The 22,145-nt window shown below is 43.4% G+C and overlaps 1 protein-coding gene across 3 annotated transcripts in view; it reads left to right on the plus strand.

The window, feature by feature from the left end:
- The first annotated feature begins 17,099 nt into the window (after positions 1-17,099).
- Positions 17,100-22,145, plus strand: part of TMEM268 (transmembrane protein 268) — a 31,113-nt gene continuing 26,067 nt past the window's right edge. The window contains exon 1 of one of the 3 annotated variants that reach the window (XM_056540014.1): positions 17,100-17,367. The gene's annotated coding sequence lies outside the window, so the exon portion shown is untranslated. Of the gene's footprint in view, positions 17,368-20,595; positions 20,771-21,709; positions 21,853-22,145 lie in introns of those variants that run through there. The other 2 variants (XM_056540016.1, XM_056540019.1) reach the window with 2 other exon arrangements.

Genomic DNA, 22,145 nt, shown 5'->3' on the forward strand with positions numbered 1-22,145 from the left:
CATAACCTGCGCCCTTATTTCATTGCAACCCAGGTTGTGTTTTTTTGTTTTTTTGCTATTTGTGCAGTGTGCTCCAGGCGGATCATCTGTAGCCTTTGTAAATAAAGGTTAAGATTGCAGGTACATCTTCTTATCGGTAGGGACAGAATTGTTTACAGCAGTGGTTTCCAATCTGTTGACCTCCAGCTGTTGCAAAACTACAACTCCCAGCATGCCCGGACAGCCATCGGCTGTCCGGGCATGCTGGGAGTTGTAGTTTTGTAACAGCTGGAGGTCAACAGATTGGAGACCACTGGTATACAGTTATGAACCACAGTGATAGAACATGAGAACTGCATTGCAAATATACTTGTATAGGAAAGGATTCTTTACTGTTAGCACCTGCCACAAAGCATAGTAATGGTGGAATTAAAGGGCACCCATTATAACTTACATGTTGCCTTAAAGGGGTACTCCGGTGGACAGTTCCTGACGTGCACAGAGGTGTCAGCAGAGAGAGCACTGTGGACAGATAGAAAAGAAATCCAAAAAAGAAAAGCATTTCCTCTGTAGTATACAGCTCCTAATAAGTACTGGAAGGATTAAGATTTTTTTTATAGAAAATAATTTCCTCTGTAGTATACAGCTACTAATAAGTACTGGATCGTTCCCTATACCCAAACAGGGATAGATCTATCGTATAAATCGTACCTGTTATATCACAGAAAAATTAATGCTTATGTATGTCGCTCACTAGGTCATGCAGATGCTTTACATGTGTTTTTCTTTGTCTCTAGCTTCTGTATTTGGCTCATAAATCTCTTGTTCTGCTGCTTACTCATTCTGACATCCACCACTCAGGAAGGGACCTGTCCGAGGCAAGCACTGAGCCTGCCCTCATTCAACATGTCCCCCCCCCCCGAGTCTGCTCTGCTGTGCTGTGCTGGGTATCTTCATCCAATCACTGTAGGCTGCTCTGTAACCGCCTCCTCTCTGTTTTCATGCTGTAGTCTGATAGGACAGGAGTGAGCACAGATAAATGCTAGTCACTTCCTGGACTTTGTCCCTGCCTGTGCTTCAGCTGAGACAAATATGATGATGCTGCAGTTGCACAGGATTATGTTATGGGGACCCCTAGTGGTCTTTTTTTTTTTATATAAAAATAATTTTTTTCTTATGAAATACATTAGAAAAGTTAATGTTTTACATATATATATATATATATATATATATATATATATATATATATATATATATATATATATATATATATATATATAGTTTTTGATTCTGACAGTGTCCATTTAAGGCCGGTGAGGCGGGTAGAAGCCTCCAGGGACCTCTCTGATGACTCGTGGTTTGAGCAACAAGTAGAGATGAGCGAACTTACAGTAAATTCGATTCGTCACGAACTTCTCGGCTCGGCAGTTGATGACTTATCCTGCATAAATTAGTTCAGCTTTCTGGTGCTCCGGTGGGCTGGAAAAGGTGGATACAGTCCTAGGAGACTCTTTCCTAGGACTGTATCCACCTTTTCCAGCCCACCGGAGCACCTGAAAGCTGAACTAATTTACACAGGATAAGTTATCAACTGCCGAGCCGAGAAGTTCGTGACGAATCGAATTTACTGTAAGTTCGCTCATCTCTAGCAACAAGGAAAGTGGGGACAAGTTCTCTTTTAAAGATAGGTTATACATCTGAAACTAGAGGGCTGTGACATAAATCCATAGTCCTTTTGTCAACTTGAAATTGGCTTAAAGTCTAGAACTAAATGTTGATGCATTGTGCCACATGTACCACCACTTCAGCCTCACTCACTTGCAAAACAGCAAAAGGGATGCAATGCTAAATCACCTCTGTCGGGCTCAAACTTGCTAGTGGTCCTGGAGGTTGGACCCCTACCGATCATAAAGGGATAGCATATCCTAGCGTATAGTTTAAAGGGGGTATTTCAGCTCCATGGAGCAAGGGATTGGCACGTTTTATGCATTGTCTGTAGTGTGCTGGATATACGTGATTACAACTTCTGTGTATCTACGGCTCCCATAGAGAATACATGGAGCATGTACCAGCTCCCTGCAGCCGAGACATTTGGTTCTTGTTTTGTAGAGTCCAAGAGGTCATACCCCTTTATGATCAGACACATAACCACTATCCTGTGGATTAGGGGATAGGCTTTTAAATGCTTAAGTATCCATGTGAGGCTGGGTTCACACCGCGTTGTTCACGTTTTCATGTTCCTCAAAACCGGACTAAACTCTATCAAAACGTGTGTACAATTTTTAACCCGTATACGGTTTGAAAAATTATGTCTGGTTGCATCTGTTTTTTTGAGGAAAAAAAAAAAACTTATAAGTTTTTAACTTTTCACTCCATTATGAATAAAGTTTCACTTGTTTGATTGAAATTCCAAGAAAAAAAAAACTTTCAGTGTGCACTGCGCATGTGCAAAATCAAAAACCTGTATGGTGAAAACCAATTGGAACCGTACGCACATACGGTTCCCATTACATGTTAAAAATACCGTATACCGTTTTCAATACTGTTTTTCACCCGGACCAAAAAAAAAAAAAGTAGTAGGCAACAGTTTTGGGTACAGGAAAAAAGCGGACACAACCGGATGCATCGTTTGGCATACGGTTTTCAATACGGTTCCATACGGTTTTTACGTTGAAAACGTATATGGGAACTGCATTGTAAAAATGCAGTGTGAACCCAGCCTAAGAATAGCCCTTTATGGGAGTTATTTTGCTAATATTTTAAGGCATTTGTATTTATACATTTAACACAGTGAATGTTCACCTATATAGACCGGCAGTGTAACCCTCTAGAATCATCTGCTTGTATAACCCTTCCACATAGTTGTCATAGATACTTGGCCCTATCTGAACATCTGTCTATCTATATATATTTAATGAGAAAGTTCTGGCCTCCTGCAAAGCCAATACATTTGCATCTATGTCCTAGAGCAGTGTTTCCCAACCAGGGTTCCTCCAGATGTTGCAAAACTACAACTCCCAGCATGCCTGGACAGCCAAAGGCTGTCCAGGCATGCTGGGAGTTGTAGTTTTGCAACACCTGGAGGCACCCTGGTTGGGAAACACTGTCCTACAGCAATGTTTCCCAACCATGGTGCCTCCAGCTATTGGAAAACTACAACTCCCAGCATGCCCGGACAGCCTTTGGCTGTCCGGGCATGCTGGGAGTAGTAGCTTTGCAACAAAAAGTGCAGTAGCCTGAATGTAAGCAGTAGAGATGAGCGAACTTACAGTAAATTCGATACGTCACGAACTTCTCGGCTTGGCAGTTGATGCCTTTCCTGCGTAAATTAGTTCAGCTTTCAGGTGCTCCGGTGGGCTGGAAAAGGTGGATGCAGTCCTAGGAAATAGTCTCCTAGGACTGTATCCACCTTTTCCAGCCCACGGGAGCACTGGAAAGCTGAACTAATTTATGCAGGAAAAGTCATCAACTGCCGAGCCGAGAAGTTTGTGACGAATCGAATTTACTGTAAGTTCGCTCATCTCTAGTAAGCAGCATGAAGCATCGTCAGGGACTGATTAGCTGCAGCACAGCCTACTGTTTGCTCCTAAGTCACTACAATCAGGACTCATCAGTCCTATACACATCAGAAGAAAGTCATCAGAATATGCCGATTATCAGCAGGACCAGCAGACAATCTAATGCATTGTTTCACATCTAGGGTTCATAGAAACTCTGGGGCTCCTCAAGACATGATTAGGGGTTTCCCATAAGGGCATGTTTACACTGCCGAATCTCTGCCTGTAATTATTTTGGATCGGAGATTCCGTTTGCTTCCATCAAAACCCTTTGGAGCAGCAGAACATTACTCCACAAAGCAGAACAGTCTGCGGGACCTGCTGAATTTATTTCCTGACTGCTCCTCTGCCTGTGGCATTGTTTAGCACAAGGCAGCATTGTGTTAATACAAGTCCTTCTCCCCTAAGGCTATGTTCAAATGGCAGAAAATTTGAGGAATGTCTGCCCGGAAAGTTCTGCTGATGCTGGAACCACTTTGAAATGTGCCGTCTCTATAGACAATAATGCATTTCTGAGCGGAATCCACAGAAACAACAAACATATTCATTGTTACTGCGGACGCTAAAAATCGGGCTTTCTGCGGCAGATGATTCTGCCACCGAAATTCCACCCCATGTACCAGTGCAGCAGAATTCCATTTAAATCAATATTTTTGCAGAATTCTGCCGTGTGTGAACATAGCCTAAATGTCACAATAAGGATGTAAGTATATGACAGGGAGATGATGATGTAGCTGTAGAGGCTGGTCAAAGGTGATGACATCACTCAGGGGGTGGGGTTTGAGCTCAGAGACCAAATGTAGCCACGCCTCCTGAGACAGCAGAAGATGATGCATTATGTTAGAGAGGGAGGAGCTGCTGAGACAACAACACACTAACGATGAGAGGACTACACAACTTTCTGTGGGGAAAATATAGCAAAACCTTGATGTAGAAGAAACAATTTGTGATACGAACTGCATTAGTAAATTATAGTGTATATCTTGGGGTGATTGATATATATATATTTTTAATACAACTTTGTGATACTGGAATACCCTTTTAGGGCAGGGTCACACAAGTTGTATTCACAGCGTATTTAATGCCGCAGATGCGCCGATGGCAGTTGCAGGGGGACTGCAGAGCGAGCTCCCGTCTGCAGTCGGGTAAACTCTGTTTGTCTGCTCTTAGCGGCGAATTTCTACAGCAGGAAATCCTCCACTATGAGTGGACACAGAGAGCTACTGGCCGCAGATAGGAACTCGCTCTGCAGTCCCCATTCAACTGCCATCGGCGCAGCGTGAAATATGCTGTGGGTGTGACCCATGTAACCCTGTCCTAAAGCAACATTGTATTTCCCACGTCTATAGCTCTTAAAGGGGTACTCCGGTGGAAAACGTATTATTTTTTTTTTCTTAAATCAACTGGTGCCAGAAAGTTAAACAGATTTGTAAATTACTTCTATTAAAAAATCTTAATGCTTCCTTCCTGAATACTACAGGAAGGAAGGATTTCTTTTTGGAACACAGAGCTCTTTGCTGACATCACGAGCACAGTGCTCTCTGCTGACATCTCTGTCCATTTTAAGAACTGTCCAGAGTAGGAGAAAATCCACACAGCAAACATATGCTGCTCTGGACAGTTCCTAAAATGGACAGATGTCAGCAGAGAGCACTGTGTTCCAAAAAGAAAAGAATTTCCTCTGTAGCATTCAGCAGCTAATAAGTACTGGAAGGATTAAGATTTTTAATAGAAGTAATTTACAAATCTGTTTAACTTTCTGGCACCAGTTGATTAAAAAAAAAAAAGTTTTCCACCGGAGTACCCCTTTAACCTCTTAAGGACCAAGGACGTACCGGTACTTCCTGAGTCCTCTCCCGTTCTATAACGCGGGGCCACAGTGTCGGGCCCGGCCTCTAACAATGGCCGGAACTCGTGGCTAATAGCGCGCGGCGCTGATCGTGGTGCTGCGCACTATTAACCCTTTAGTTGCGGCGTTCGCAGCTAAAGTGAAACTAAAACGTTGCCGGCTAGCTCAGGGGGCTGTTCGGGATCGCCGTGGGAAAATTGCGGCAAAAAAAAGTGTAAATAAACATATGTGGTATCACAGCGTGCAGAAATGTCCGAATTATAAAAATATATTGTTAATTAAACCACACGGTCAATGGCATACGCGCAAAAAAAATTCCAAAGTCCAAGATAGTGTATTTTTGGTCACTTTTTATATCTTGAAAAAATGAATAAAAAGCGATCAATAAATCCTATCAATGCAAAAATGGTACCGCTAAAAACTTCAGATCACGGCGCAAAAAATGAGCCCTCATACCGCCCCATATGTGGAAAAATAAAAAAAGTTATAGGGGTCAGACGATGACAATTTTAAACGTATAAATTTTCCTGCATGTAGTTATGATTTTTTTCAGAAGTGCGACAAAATCAAACCTATATAAGTAGGGGATCATTTTATCCGTATGAACCTACAGAATAAAGATAAGGTGTCAGTTTTACCGAAAATTGTACTGTGTAGAAACAGAAGTCCCCAAAAGTCACAAAAGGGCTTATTTTTTATTTTTCAATTTAGTCTCACAATGATTTTTTTTTTCCGTTTTGACGTAGATTTTTGGGTAAAATGACTGACGTCACTGCAAAGTAGAATTGGGGGCGCAAAAAAGAAGCCATCATATGGATTTTTAGGGGCAAAATGTAAAGAGTTATGATTTTTTAAAGGTAAGGAGGAAAAAACGAAAGTGCAAAAATGGAAAAAAAAAACCTGGTCCTTAAGGGGTTGATAGCTAAGGGCTCTTTCACATTGCTGTCGTGCTCTGCTATATGGAGCTTGGCGTAAAAAAAAAAAAAAAAAAACAGGATGAACGACAGCGGGAATGTGAACCTAAGCTGGTTCTGTGAGTGAGAGAAAGGTGAGTAACGGCGGCCATGATGGTTGTTATACAAATTCCCTAAACATCAGTACGCGATAAGTCGGCTGCAGCACAGAAATATTTGTCGCATAGAATACCGCTATATTGTAAGCCAGCAGCATAGGGCGGGGGGGGGGGGGGGGGGTGTTGCGTATTGTGAAATATTAATGAGATCAGCGTGTGTTCACACAGGTGATGAAAATCTGAGCTCGCTTTACAATACAATGTAATTTTGCTCCCTCCAGGAGAAGTAGGTGCACAGCGAGGGGCTGAGTTTCCTATCTACCCATGAATCCACAAAGCAGCGAAAGTTTTGTACGAGAACAAAAAGATTAATTGCATTTTACACCTACTTGTTCCTATTTTAGCTCGGAGATTTTATCAGTAATATTGAGCCATTATTTCCCACCCTAACAATATGGAGAATGTGAAGCAGCGGTCGTGGAATGCTCTCTTATATTACAGTAATGTTCTGTATTTCTGCCCTATAACAACAATGTTACAAAGCCGTCGTAGGCAAATGTGTGTAAACATGGATGTAATGAGCTGCTGTATTGCCAGGGTGAGAGAGGGGCCTAACAAATGCCCCTTTAAAGGGGTACTCCACTGCCCCAGCGTCCGGAACATTTAGTTCCAAACGCTGGCTGCGGGGGTCTTGATGTCACGGCCACGCCCCCTCAATGCAAGTCTATGGGAGGGGGCGTGACTACCGTCACGCCCCCTCCCAAAGACTTGCGTTGAGGGGGCGTGGCGTGACGTTGCAAGGGGGAGTGTTTGAGACGTCAGGACCCCCATAGCCTGCACCCAGATTTCGGAACTAAATGTTCTGGACGCTGGGGCAGTGGAATACCTCTTTAAAGGGTACGTTTAGACGACCGGATTTACAGCGCGTATTTCGCTGCGGATCCGCCGCTGAAGGACCTCTGTAAGCTTCTTTTACATGTGCCTGCCCGGAGCGGCAATATGCCGCTATGAGCACATACATTGCGATGTGCGAGTCGCCACGCGCAGGCGCAGTATACTCACACATAGCGGCAGCTCTCGGCTTAGCTCGTAGAGCAGGGGGAGCGGCTGCGATGTGTGCGATTACACTGCGCATATGCGGCAACTTGGACATCACATCACTTGTGTGTCTGCACGTAGCGGCGTATTGCCGCTCCGAGCAGGCACATGTAAAGGCAGCATACAGAGGTCCTTCAGCAGCGGATCCACAACGTGAAATCCGCTCGTCTGAACGTACCCCAAGGAGTACTGTGATGCCGTACAACTTATCTTCTATCCAAAGGATAGGGGATAAGTGTCTGATCGGGTGGGGTCCGACCACTGGGCCAGCAATCTCCTGTACAACCCCAGGAATGGAGCATGTCCACAGCGTTTGGGTATCTTCAGCTCTCCCATAGAGATACATGGAGGGGGCTTGTTGGCTGTGGTCTTGTGCGGGGGAAAGCCAGGGTGCCATGTAGGTGGGGAGTCCCAGCAGTCGTATCAGTCAGAATAGGCATTTCACTGGTAAAACCACTGTATTACTGAAGTGTATGCACTGACTGGTGTCTGGTAGAGCCCCCTACAGTACAGGGAGGTATTACATGTTCTGTATACTCTTTACCTGTATTACTGAAGTGTATGCACTGACTGGTGTCTGGTTGAGCCCCCTACAGTACAGGGAGGTATTACATGTTCTGTACTCTTTACCTGTATTACTGAAGTGCATGCACTGACTGGTGTCTGGTTGAGCCCCCTACAGTACAGGGAGGTATTACATGTTCTGTACTCTTTACCTGTATTACTGAAGTGTATGCACTGACTGGTGTCTGGTAGAGCCCCCTACAGTACAGGGAGGTATTACATGTTCTGTACTCTTTACCTGTATTACTGAAGTGTATGCACTGACTGGTGTCTGGTAGCGCCCCCTACAGTACAGGGAGGTATTACATGTTCTGTACTACTCTTTACCTGTATTACTGAAGTGTATGCACTGACTGGTGTCTGGTAGCGCCCCCTACAGTACAGGGAGGTATTACATGTTCTGTACTCTTTACCTGTATTACTGAAGTTTATGTACTGACTGGTGTCTGGTAGCGTCCCCTACAGTACAGGGAGGTATTACATGTTCTGTACTCTTTACCTGTATTACTGAAGTGTATGCCATGACTGGTGTCTGGTAGCGCCCCCTACAGTACAGGGAGGTATTACATGTTCTGTACTACTCTTTACCTGTATTACTGAAGTTTATGTACTGACTGGTGTCTGGTAGCGTCCCCTACAGTACAGGGAGGTATTACATGTTCTGTACTCTTTACCTGTATTACTGAAGTGTATGCCATGACTGGTGTCTGGTAGCGCCCCCTACAGTACAGGGAGGTATTACATGTTCTGTACTACTCTTTACCTGTATTACTGAAGTGCATGCACTGACTGGTTTCTGGTAGTGCCTCCTACAGTACAGGGAGGTATTACATGTTCTGTACTCCTTACCTGTACCAGGGTTTGCTGCTCCTTTTGAACAGTATGGTCTCAATATCCAATGGTCGCCCTGGGCCGAATGGGTGGAGCAGAGTGCTGGCTATGAGGGAGGGGAGAGATTACAAATGTAAAACAAAAACAGAGAAAAAAAAACTGCATAAAATCACAGCAAAATCGCACCACAATTTTGCGCACACTGTGGCAGACTGCAGTAACATGAGTGTGGCCCTAAGGGTGTTTGGGCTGTACAGAGCCCATGGACTGGCAGACATCGTAGGCTTTACCCATAGGCCGGTACAGACAAGCTTACATTGTATCTGCAAGGACCTTCCTGACAATATATTCTCAGGTCCTTGCAGATACAGTTTACAGAGAGGAGCAGAAAGAGGTAATAGGGGAAAACATGGGGGAAGGGGGTTGTGAGGAATTTGGTAGACCAGGGTATGGAGGGGGGGGGGGGGGCATAGAAAGCAGTATATCTGGAGAGAGGGCCACAGGATACCATATGAGGGAGAGATGAACCATAGGGAACAATCTATGGGGGAGCATAAGGAACAGTAAATGGGACACGGGTCATAGGGAACAGTATATGGAAGAGATGGGCCATGGGGAACAGTATATGGAAGAGAGGGGCTATGGGGAAGAATAGGAAGGAATATATGGAAGAGAGGGGTCATAGGGAACAGTATATGGAAGAGAGGGGCCATGGGGAACAGTATATGGAAGAGAGGGGCCATAGGGAACAGTATATGGAAGAGAGGGGCCATGAGGAACAGTATATGGAAGAGACGGGCCATGGGGAACAGTATATGGAAGAGAGGGGCCATGAGGAACAGTATATGGGGAAGAATAGGAAGCAGTATTTGCCACATCCCCTAAATCAGCCCTCCAGTTGTTGTAAAACCACAACTCCCAGCATGCCCTGACAGCTACAGTGCTAGACACCATTCCTCCACATTATTCCATGAAGTAAAGATATAATTCCAGGTTATTTTACTTTCTACAATAGGATTGAGCTAGAAAGGAGAATGATATAAATAAATAGTGGTGTTAATGTGACTATTCCGCCATATTCTCCCACATTCCGCCCTCTCAGTGCGGCTCATCTATGGAGATGTCTCGCAGTGAAGATTTCTACTGTCTGTCTCCTCTTTATCTTCCTGACATTTACACGTCTGTGCTAATCATCTTCTCCTTGGTTCTCCTCATCTGTCATCTTACAGGTCACTTCTACTTTTCACGCTGCTGTGATATTTGCAGAATATTTCCCCCGGAGTCTCTGCAGATCTTCTATAGATCCGGATTCAGATTAATAGATCATTGAATATCTATTGTTTATTGTATTGTTTATTAAATATCCATGTTGGGACTTTGCATTAAGATGTTACATTTCCACCTACACATAGGTTCAGCTCGGAAATGTCACCTCTTATAGATGGCAATGTATTTCCTTGCGGAATCCGCAAAAACATTGAACGTGTTTGATGTTTTTGCGGACGCCGGATTCAGGAGCAACAGAGCAGCAGAATACCATAGAAATCAATGGGACTCTGCTGCTGCAGAATGTCTGTGTGGAAGATTTATGCGGAATTCCGCACAGAGATTCTGCCGTGTGAATCATGGAAATCTGCAGAATTGTGGTATTAAAGGGGTGCCAGAAAGTTAAACTGATTTATATTACTTATATAAAAAAAATCCCAATCCTTCCAGTACTTATCGGCTGCTGTATACTACAGAGGAATTTCCTTTCTGCCTGACCACAGTGCTCTCTGCTGACACCTCTGTCCATGTCAGGAACTGTCCAGAGCAGGAGGGGTTTGCTATGGGGATTTACTCCTACTCTGGACAGTTCCTGACATGGACAGAGGTGTCAGCAGAGAGCACTGTGGTCAGGCAGAAAGCAAATTCAAAAAAGAAAAGAACAGCAGCTGATAAGTACTGCAAGGATTGGGATTTTTTAATAGAAGGAATTTACGAATCCAGCAAGGGTGGGGCTTGTAACCTGTTTCCCCCCTCCCATTGTATGTGTGCTGAGTTCACACTGGAGGCGACTGGGGAGCAGTCTGCAAGTTGGACCTTAGGCTGCTGTATATCTGGTTCCTGGTTCTATGTATCTGGCCAGGAAAAAAGGTTAGTGGTTAGGTCCCGCATCACATGAGAAACCTTGGCGTGGTGTGCGGGCTCAGGTATGTCCTTCATATAAGGATATACTGGCTAATGTCTCATTTTTACATCAGTTTTGAGGATTAGCTAATATCATTGTATATATTTACCACAGGATTGAAACCCCACTTTTGTCCATAGGTGCGGGTCCTCTACCCCATTGTATGAGTGCACAATTGCACTTGGGGTTGAGCACCTGTTATCACCTTGAGACTACGTTGTTTTGTTTTTTTGAATTTACAAATCTGTTTAACTTTCTAGCACCAGTTGATTTAAAAGAAAATGTTTTCCAGTGGAGTACCCAGGAGTACTACAGTGGAAAACTTTTTTTTTTTATCTACTGATGACAGAAAGTTAAACAGATTTGCAAATGACTTCTATTAGAAAATCCCAATCCTTCCAGTACTTTTTAGGGGCTGTATACTACAGAGGAAATGCTTCTTTGTGGATTTCTCTTATGTCACGAGCACAGTGCTCTCTGCTGACCTTTGCTGTCTATTTTAGGAACTGTCCAGAGCAGCATATGTTTTCTATGGGGATTTTCTCCTGCTCTGGACAGTTCCTAAAATGGACAGCAGAGGTCAGCAGAGAGCACTGTGGTCGTGAGTCAGAGAAATCCAAAAAGATAAACATTTCCTCTTTAGTATACAGCACCTAAAAAGTACTGGAAGGATTAAGATTTTTTAATAGAAGTAATTTACAAATCTATTTAACTTTCTGGCACCAGTTGATAAAAAAAAAAAAAAACTGTTTTCCACGGGAGTACCCCTTTAACACTTGTGGTTTTCTGTTGCAGTCAGCCACAGCAGATCAAAACCGTGCCATATACATACATCGATATGCTTTGGTGCCTAACAAAGAGCTTCCCCAAAGGCTATATTCTCACGGCAGAATTTCCGTTCAGGATTCCGCTGGAAAATTCTGCCGAAATATACTGCCCACTGACTTCAATAGAATTCCGCTTTTCCATTCACACAGTGGAATTTCCACGAAGGCAATTCCGCATTCCACAAAATTTAAAAAGACCTGTCTTCAATTTTCGTAAATTCGGCAACAAAATCCCATTGAAGTCAATGGGGTTTGGAATTTCAGCAGAATTCTGTGTTTTGTGGAATTCCATCGTAATTCCGCAATTCCTTTCAGCAAGCTTTGCTGAACGGAACTCTTGCGGAGTTGCGGATATTTTCCGCTGTGTGAACGTAGCCTAAGGCAGTGTTTCCCAACCAGTGTGCCCCCAGCTGTTGCACACATCGCTGAATTTACGATAGCTGAAAATCCATGCAGAATTTCCGTTGCACAGAGCTACCATTGATTTCAATGGGATTCCCGCTGACCGGTGTTCCGCCATGGAAATTTTGGAATCTGGACGAGAGAAAGTGAACATCAGCTGAATCCTTTTTGTTCAAGAGACCTTTTTTTTTTTTTTTCCTGACACTTATTTTTACGTTAAAAATCACAGATTCTGTGCCGCACCGATTCTGCTAGTGTGCAAGCAAAATTCTGTAATCGGCCCCTTACAGGTATATATTTTATTTACTTTTCTGTAAGCCTATAGTCACACCACGGAATGTTTGCACGGAAAATCTTCCGGAGACTGTGGGCACCTGCACAATATGCCGGCGCTAGGACCGCACGGGATTGCGCTGCCTCATAGACGGCTATGCATTCCGCGCGGAGTCCGCAGAAAGAATGGACGGGGTCATTCTTTCTACGGACACGGAAATCGGAATTTCCACAGCAGAAACATTTGGCGCGGAAATTCCGCCGTGTGCACAGCGCAGCAGAATCCCATTGCGGAATCTCCGTGGTGTGAACATAGCCTAACTGTACGAGTTTTTCTGCGCTGTGTGCACGTACAACTATGGTACCATACAGTGATATATGTTGTACGGTAACGAAACGCAAAATCTAATCTGGGCATTAATAAGACGCGGGGCAAATACGAGTATTATCAGTAAACATGTTGTCGGATCTCCTGTAAATCGCCATTCCTCCGGGGTATGATTCTTTCCTAATTGCACATCCGTCGCTGAAGAGAAGGACGTCAATCTGTGCGCATTACTGTAAAGAGCGCGGTGCCGCGCCATGTGAGTCACCGGGGAACATTTGCTGGAGGCTAAGTGACTTTATCTTTGTGTCACAGCCCAGGGGAACATTCCGTGATTTGCACATCGCATATTAGGTGGCGGATAATGATTTCCTGGCTGGTATTGCTAGATGGAAAAGATCCTTTAACACAGTGTTTTATAAACAGTGTTCCTCCAGCTGTTGCAAAACTACAACTCCCAGCATGCCTGGACAGCCTTCGGCTGTCCGGGCATGGTGGGAGTTGTAGTTTTGCAACAGCTGGAGACGCACTGTTTAAAAAACACTGCTGTAAAGGAAACTCCACTGGAAAACATTTTTAAATCAACTGGTGCTAGAAAGTTAAACAGATTTGTAAATTACTTCTATTAAAAAATCTTAATCCTTCTAGTACTTATAAGCTTCTGTATGTTCCCCAGGAAGTTCTTTTCTTTTTGAATTTCCTTTCTGTCTGACCACAGTGCTCTCTGCTGACACCTCTGTCCATGTCAGGAACTGTCCAGAGTAGGAGCAAATCCCCATAGCAAACCTATCCTGCTCTGGACAGTTCCTGAGATGGACAGAGGTGTCAGCAGAGAGCACTGTGGTCAGACAGAAAGGAAATAAAAAAAAAAAAGAAAATAACTTCCTGTCGAGCATACAGAAGCTTATAAGTACTGGAAGGGTTTAGATTTTTTTAATAGAAGTAATTTTATCTGTTTAACTTTCTGTCAACAGTTGATAAAAAAAAAAATGTTTTCCAGTGGAGTACCCCTTTAAAGCCTGCAAGGATGGCTGTATGTGACTGAGCGAGCCGGCCCCAGTGGGAGATTAAAGGGATACCCCCAGTAAATTACTTCTATATAAGAAAATTTACCCTTCCAGTACTTATCAGCTGCTGTATGCTCCAGAGGAAGTTGTGTAAATCTTTCCAGTCTGACCACAGTGCTCTCTGCTGACACCTCTGTCCATGTCAGGAACTATCCGGAGCAGGAGAGGTTTGCTATGGGGATTTGCTCTTGCTCTGGCTTCAGTAGCTACTCTCCTTCACCCATCTTTCCTATCCCCAGAATTTTACTGTTGGCTGTCCGAGCATGCCAGGAGTTGTAGTTTTGCAACAGTTGGAAGCACCCTGGTTGGAAAACACTGGTCCATGCTGTAGAAATGTTATTTCCATATACGTTGTGCATCACAGAACCCTTAGATCAGTAGCCTGCACCACAATACAGCGATCCCTCAACTTACAATGGCCTCAACATACAATAGTTTCAATATACAATGTTCTTTTCTGGACCATTGTAACTTGATACCAGACTCAACATACAATGTACAGACAGTCCAGATCTGTGATACCTGTCATTGGCCGGAAGATCCAATCAATCAGAATGGGCATTTTACTGGTAACACTCCTGTATTACTGAAGTGCATGCACTGACTGGTTTCTGGTAGCGCCCCCTACAGTACAGGGAGGTATTACATGTTCTGTACTACTCTTTACCTGTATTACTGAAGTGTATGCACTGACTGGTGTCTGGTAGCGCCTCCTACAATACAGGGAGGTATTGCATGTTCTGTACTACTCTTTACCTGTATTACTGAAGTGAATACACTGACTGGTGTCTGGTAGCGCCCCCTACAGTACAGGGAGGTATTACATGTTCTGTACTACTCTTTACCTATATTACTGAAGTGCATGCACTGACTGGTGTCTGGTAGCGCCCCCTACAGTACAGGGAGGTATTACATGTTCTGTACTACTCTTTACCTGTATTACTGAAGTGCATGCACTGACTGGTGTCTGGTAGCGCCCCCCTACAGTGCAGGGAGGTATTACATGTTCTGTACTCTTTACCTGTATTACTGAAGTGCATGCACTGACTGGTGTCTGGTAGCGCCCCCTACAGTACAGTGTGGTACTATATGTTCTGTACTGCTCTTTACCTGTATTACTGAAGTGTATGCACTGACTGGTGTCTGGTAGCGCCCCCTACAGTACAGGGTGGTATTACATGTTCTGTACTCTTTACCTGTACCAGGGTTAGCTGCTCCTTTGGACACCAGGTGAGGGCGGCTCCATATTACTTTTTTAGGACACTGTGTACTGTACAGGACCCTGAAGCTCCTGTCCTCTACATAGACAGTGATTACAGCTCCCAGCAGATCTTTATTACTTTTATATATAAGGATTTGCTTTATCTATATTAGTTATCTACTTATTTTTCTTTAATCCTCACTTTTTCCTATTTTTTGATGACATTTTGGTGGCTTCAGAACCAATTACCAGGTTTCCATAGAGTTATGGTCTCAACATACAATGGTTTCAACATACAATGGTCGTCCTAGAACCGATTAATATTGTAACTTGAGGGACAACAGTAATGGCAATTCTAAGTGTGCATTCATATCACGATTTTACCATCCTACTTCTTTTTACGATTTTTAACTTTGAAATCATACAAATCTGCACGTACAAATCCGACTTCCATAATGATAGACAACAAAATGCATCAGTTTTGATCCGCATCCGATTTTGCACGATTTAAGATCAGAGGTAAAATAATGGTTGACCACGATTTTTCGTCCAGATTCAAAATCAGATCGAAATCGCGTCCGATTTTTTTTATTATTGATGTCTATGTAGATCGCATGGAATCGTGTGACTGATTTAGATTCATTTTTTTGTTCACATGCGCAGTAGACTTCAATACACTTACACTTCAAATATATAAAACTTTATTGCCATTGGCATACATATTAATTTTAAAAACAGGATCAGATTTTTATTGAAAATCAGATGGAATTTTTCATCTGTATGATTTTTGGATATGATTTTAAATCGGATAGCAAAGACATTTTTATATACAATTGTATACGATTTCGTCCGATTTTACAGTCCAATAATCGGATGGTTAAATCGTGATGTGAACCTAGCCTAAACCCCCACACCCCCGCAGTGTCGTTTTGCTTCATTTTAACTCCATATTTTTAGGTATCTTAAAGGGTACCTCTCATCAAAAAACTTTTGATATATTATAGATTAATGTATGCAGAATAACTTTACAATTGCATGCTATTAAAAAATATGCTTCTTTCTATTTAATTTTCCTCTTTGAAAAAATGACCACTAGGGGTCTCCCTACCAGTCCTGGCAGCAAGCATGTCAGACTCATGCTGGAGTCCTAAACACTACGAGCTGCCAGTCTGCTTTGTTCACAAAGGAGAACACTCAGAGCTGCCAGCCTGCTTTGTTCACAGCCTGTTTGGCTGTGAACAAAGCAGGCTGGCAGCTCTGAGTGTTTAGGACTCCAGCATGAGTCAGAAATGCTTGCTGACAGGACTGATCGGGAAAAATACAATAGAAAGAAGCATATTTTTCATTAACATGCTATTGGAAAGTTATTCAACATTCATTAATCTAAAATATATCAAAAGTTTATTTGATGAGAGGTACCCTTTAAGCTCAAACTTAGTGTTTTTCATTGTTCATTTAGCAGATACAATGTGCTGTCTGCATTGTGTAGCCACCAGGGATGACTGGTTTGCATTGTAATAGCGGCAGATACATGTAGAGACCCCCAGAGATCAGTGGCCGCCATCTTGGTTAGCCAGGAGTTTTTGGGGTGGCGGTAAGTACACATCAGAGGTCTGGAATCTGCCCAAAAAAATACAGAAATATGCAATATGGCTACAGTAAAAATAATGCTGTGTTGCAGAATTGAGAAATTCCGGGCAGTTTAACAATAAAATAGAATATTTAGTGACCGCACTTCCTGGCAGTTGTTTTTCGAAATGCACTTTACGCTGATACAAATGATCATTGACCCTCGAGGTTGCTGAATTCTTCTTTGGCTACAGGGTTTAATCCTCTCTAATGTGAATTCTAAGGCGTCCGTGTGTCTTAAAATAGAGAAGTTGCAAAAAGAGATCAGATAAACCAAATGGGGTTTTTTCCAATATTTTTCATAAACCTCAAGTGCGAATAATCTTTGAATTTTACATTTTTTTTGTATTTTTTGACGTGTTTTCTACAATTTCACATGTTACTATGATTCCTATTAACACCAAGCAGCCAGACGGGAAGGAGGGGACACGGAGCGGTGTGAGAACACTGAGGAATCTGTCAGGCAGATTAAGACAGAACAGAGAGCCTGAAGTTTACAGAAAGTCAGTGAAAAGGGGCCACGGAGTGTGGAGACCATCTTGGCGCACCATAAGGGGAGATGGCGGGAGCTGACCATGGAGAGGTAGGAACCTTATTCAATCTTATAGAAGTCTGATTAACTATAAAGAATGAATGTCATGAAAATGTATCATTCTAAGGGTGCATTCCCACGTCGCGTATTTTGCTGCGTATTTGCTGCGTATTTGGTGCTGCGTATTTTCCTACCCATTGACTTCAACAGGGAAAAAAAAATACGCTGCAGCAAATACGCCGTGTGGGAACGTACCCTAAAGGTCGGGTCACACATGTCGTATTTTGCTGCATCATTTTGGGTCAATGGGTAGGAAAATACGCAGCAGCAAAATACGGTACGTGTGACCCTACCCTAAATGTCCATGTGGGGTCCAGCCAGCGTGCCCATGACTCAAGGGGCTGTATATGGGTTCAATAGATGCTTTGGAATCCCTGCCAGTTTCCAGGCCCTCGCCAATTCCACAATACAGTGATCCCTCAACTTACAATGGCCTCAACATGCAATAGTTTCAACATATGATGGTCTTTTCTGGACCATCGTAACTTGAAACCAGACTCAACATACAATACTACAGACAGTCCAGATCTGCGAAACATGTCAATGGCTGGAAGAACCGACCAATCAGAATGGGCATTTCACTGGTAAAACCCCTGTATTAGTGCATGCATGTAGTACTGAAGCGCATGCACTGACTGATGTCTGGTAGCGCCCCCTACAGTACAGGGAGGTATTACATGTTCTGTACTACTCTTTACCTGTGCCAGGGTTAGCTGCTCCTTTGGACACCAAGTAAGGGCGGCTTCATTTTACTTTTTTAGGATATTGCGTGTACTGTACAGGACCCTGAAGAAGCCTCCGTCCTCTACATAGACCAGTGTTTCCCAACGAGGGTGCCTCCAGCTGTTGCAAAACAACAACTCCCAGCATGCCCGGACAGCCAAAGCCTGTCCGGGCATGCTGGGAGTTGTAGTTTCTCAACAGCTGAAGGCACCCTGGTTGGAAAACACTGACATAGACAGTGATTTACAGCTCCCAGCAGATCTTTCTTACTTTTCTATGTAAGGATTTGCTTTATCTGTATTACTTTATCTACTTATTTTTCTTCAATCCTCACTTTTTCCTATTTTAAAATGACATTTTGGGGCTTCAGAACCAATTACCAGGTTTCCATAGAGTTCTGGTCTCAACATACAATGGTTTCAACATACAATGGTCGTCCTGGAACCTATTAATATTGTAACTTGAGGGACCACTGTACTGAAAGACCTACCTAAAGTTATGATTGGTTGAGAATCTATAGATTGGCATGAACGCCATCATACGCACTGTATTGTCAATGCAACCAGCCAATGTGGTAGGCAGATGTATGTAGCTCAGGTTTTATGGGGAGGGGGGGGGGGCAATCTGACATGAAACGGTTCGGCTCGGTAAAAGTGTACCTGTCATATAAAAGAAACAAAATAAAGCTTGTATATGTTTCTCCCTAGCTTTACATTTCTAGCTTCTGTATTTGGCTCACAAATCCCTCAGTTCTGCTGCTCACTCATTCTGACATCCACTGCTGAGGAAGGGGCGTGTCCGAGGCAAGCACTAAGCCCGCCCTCACTCACCATGCATTCACTTCCTCCCTGAGTCTGCTGTGCTGGGTCTCTTCCTCCAATCATTGCAGGCTGCTCTGTAACCCCCTCCCTTATTTCCTGGACTATGTCCTTGCCTGTGCTTTAGCTGGGACAAATATAATACTGCAGCCGGACAGGATTATATTCTGAAAGGTATGGGGACCCCTAGTGATCTTTTTTAAAAACCATGATTTCTATAAAGTATATTAGAAAGATTATTGTTTGGCCAAGATGTACAACATATAAAAAGTGACCATATCCATTTAGGATTAGGTGGACCTTCCATCTCCATGCTAACATTGGGGGGTATGTATCAATTCTCATTGTGGAAAGCTATTCGTTTAGATTGGTTTTATTGCATTTTTTTTTACATCCAGTACGTCAGCACAGACAGTTTTCTAAGTGTGGTCTGGGCCTGCGTAGATTTGTGACTTTTAATAGCCATTCACGCTAAATATTTGCGCCTTTTCAAAAAGACACTAATAGTAAACTTGTGACCACTCTCACTTTCTTAACTAAAAAGTAATTACATATTGTCCCTCATTTACTATTGCAAACCTGACATGTTTTGTCGGGCTGAGCGCCAGATTCTGGCGCATTGCGCCAGAAATTCTGTCTGTGCCAGAATTTGCACCAGAATTGAAAAAAACCCAGATTAACTCTCCATTTTACTAAGAAAATGTGAAAAAGGGGGCGTGGTCATTGGGGAAAGGGGATGTGGTCTACAAAAAGGGGCGTGTTCCTGACATTTTCACAAAAAAACAACATATTTACTAAGTTTTCCACAGAAAACGTGGTGGATTTGAGCTGAGGAAAAACAGACAGATCAGAGCATGTGTAAAACAAAAAAAATAAAATAAATGTAGGAAAAGTGCAAAATGTAGGGAAACCTTAGTAAATACCGTGGAAAATAAATTGTAGAGAATGAAAACCCACAAAGAAACCTACACAACCCTCTTAGTAAATAAGGGCCATTGAATACTTTGTTTTCTAGTCTATTACAAATGTCGCACAAATGTCGCACAAAAAGTCACTGCGCAAAACTTTTGTGAAAAATATAGGCAAAAAAAGCCATCTAAACAGCTTGATAAATACCCCGCTATGTGTGTATGCCCAGTAAAAAAAACAAAAACTTTCAGACGGTAATGAGATTGTTGCAGTTTGGAGTGGGCGGTCACGCGTTATGGGCCTCATTTACTAAGAGTTTCGGGTTTTTACTAGTGGGAAAAGTTGTTTCATTCTTCTCTATTTACAATTGGGAAAAGTCGGGAACATTTTCTGACCAGCTTTTTCTAGGTCGATATTTCCAGCCATTTACCCACAGGATTTTCTGTGAATTCCATAGTAAATCGGTCGGGTTGGGAAACCACGCCCCTTTTCAGACTGACCACACCTCCTTTGTGACACACCACGCCTCCTTTCATTTTTTTTCACTGTGCAATGTCGGGTTTGTTGTATTTTTCAGGCGCACACTGTCGCAAACTGGCGCAGACATGTCTCAGACACTCTGCGACAAAATAACCAGACAAAAAACGGTCGGTTTCACCTTAGTAAATGAGGCCCTATACCTGTGAGTCCTCCAAATCCCACACACTACCTCACCACAGACCCGGCCTTTATCAGTTATATGTCCCACCATTCCAGACTCCCAAGTCCCAGTCATGCTGTGTGTGCGCACTGCGCCTGCGCAGCCTCTTGTCCTGCGCTGCTGTCTCCTCCTCCCACCGTAAGTCATCTGGTGGTACTAGTGCGGCACGGAGGTGGTACATTATGTACAATGGACACAGGAGTAGACTTCTGTAGGAGCCTGCCCTGGAGGACCTCACCTGATGGTATATACATAGTACAATACAATACAAGTACACTACGTATACTCATAGGGGGAGATGTATCAAAACCTGTCCAGAGGAAAAGTTCCTGGGTTGCCCATAGCAACCAATCAGATCGCTTCTTTCATTTTTGAAAAGGCCTCTGAAAAATGAAAGAAGCGATCTGATTGGTTGCTATGGGCAACTCAGCAACTTTTCCTCTGGACAGGTTTTGATACATCTCCCGCAAAGGCTGTCTGGGCATGCTGGGAGTTGTAGTTTTGTAACAGCTGGAGACACGCTGTTTGGAAGACACTTCTCCAGCCAGTGGCTCTCCGGGCATGCTGGGAGTTGTGGTTTCGCAACAGCTGGAGACACGCTGTTTGGAAAACACTGCCCCAGCCAGTGGCTCTCCGGGCATGCTGGGAGTTGTAGTTTCCCACGCTGGGGGAGATTTATAACAACCTGTCCAAAGGAAGAGTTGATGAGTTGCCCATAGCAACCAATCAGATCGCTTCTTTCATTTTTGAAAAGGCCTCTGGAAAATGAAAGAAGCGATCTGATTGGTTGCTATGGGCAACACAGCAACTTTTCCTTTGGACAGGTTTTGATACATCTCCCCTAGCGTGTCTCCAGCTGTTGCAAAACTACAACTCCCAGCATGCCCAGACAGCCTTCGGCTGTCTGGGCATGCTGGGAGTTGTAGTTTTGTAACAGCTGGAGACACACTGTTTGGAAAAAAACTGCCCCAGCCAGTGGCTCTCTGGGCATGCTGGAAGTTGTAGTTTTGTAACAGCTGGAGACACACTGTTTGGAAAAAAACTGCCCCAGCCAGTGGCTCTCTGGGCATGCTGGAAGTTGTAGTTTTGTAACAGCTGGAGACACACTGTTTGGAAAAAACACTGCCCCAGCCAGTGGCTCTCCGGGCATGCTGGGAGTTGTAGTTTTGTAACAGCTGGAGACATACTGTTTGGAAAAAACACTTACCCAGCCAGTGGCTCTCCGGGCATGCTGGGAGTTGTAGTTTCCCACTCTGGGGGAGATGTATCAAAATACAACAAAAATTGTGTAGCTCACTCAGCCAGGGCTGACTCGAGGTTAACTGGGTAGGTCTATACCCCACAGACCTAAAGGTATATATAGAAAAAGGATGTATAACAACAAGTGTATACAAGAACCAGGCCTCTAGAGCCAGTAGAAATAAGAAATGAGAAAATAGGAAAGAAAAATAGAAAAGAGATGAAAATGGATGAAATGAAAAATTAAAAAATGATAAAAATAATACTGTAGTGAATTAAAAGAGGACTGGTTCTTGTATACACTTGTTGTTATACATCCTTTTTCTGGAGATCTATCAAAACCTGTCCAGAGGAAAAGTTGCTGAGTTGCCCATAGCAAC

The sequence above is a fragment of the Hyla sarda genome, chromosome 9 (genome assembly GCF_029499605.1).
Source record: "Hyla sarda isolate aHylSar1 chromosome 9, aHylSar1.hap1, whole genome shotgun sequence".
Lineage (NCBI taxonomy): Eukaryota > Metazoa > Chordata > Amphibia > Anura > Hylidae > Hyla > Hyla sarda.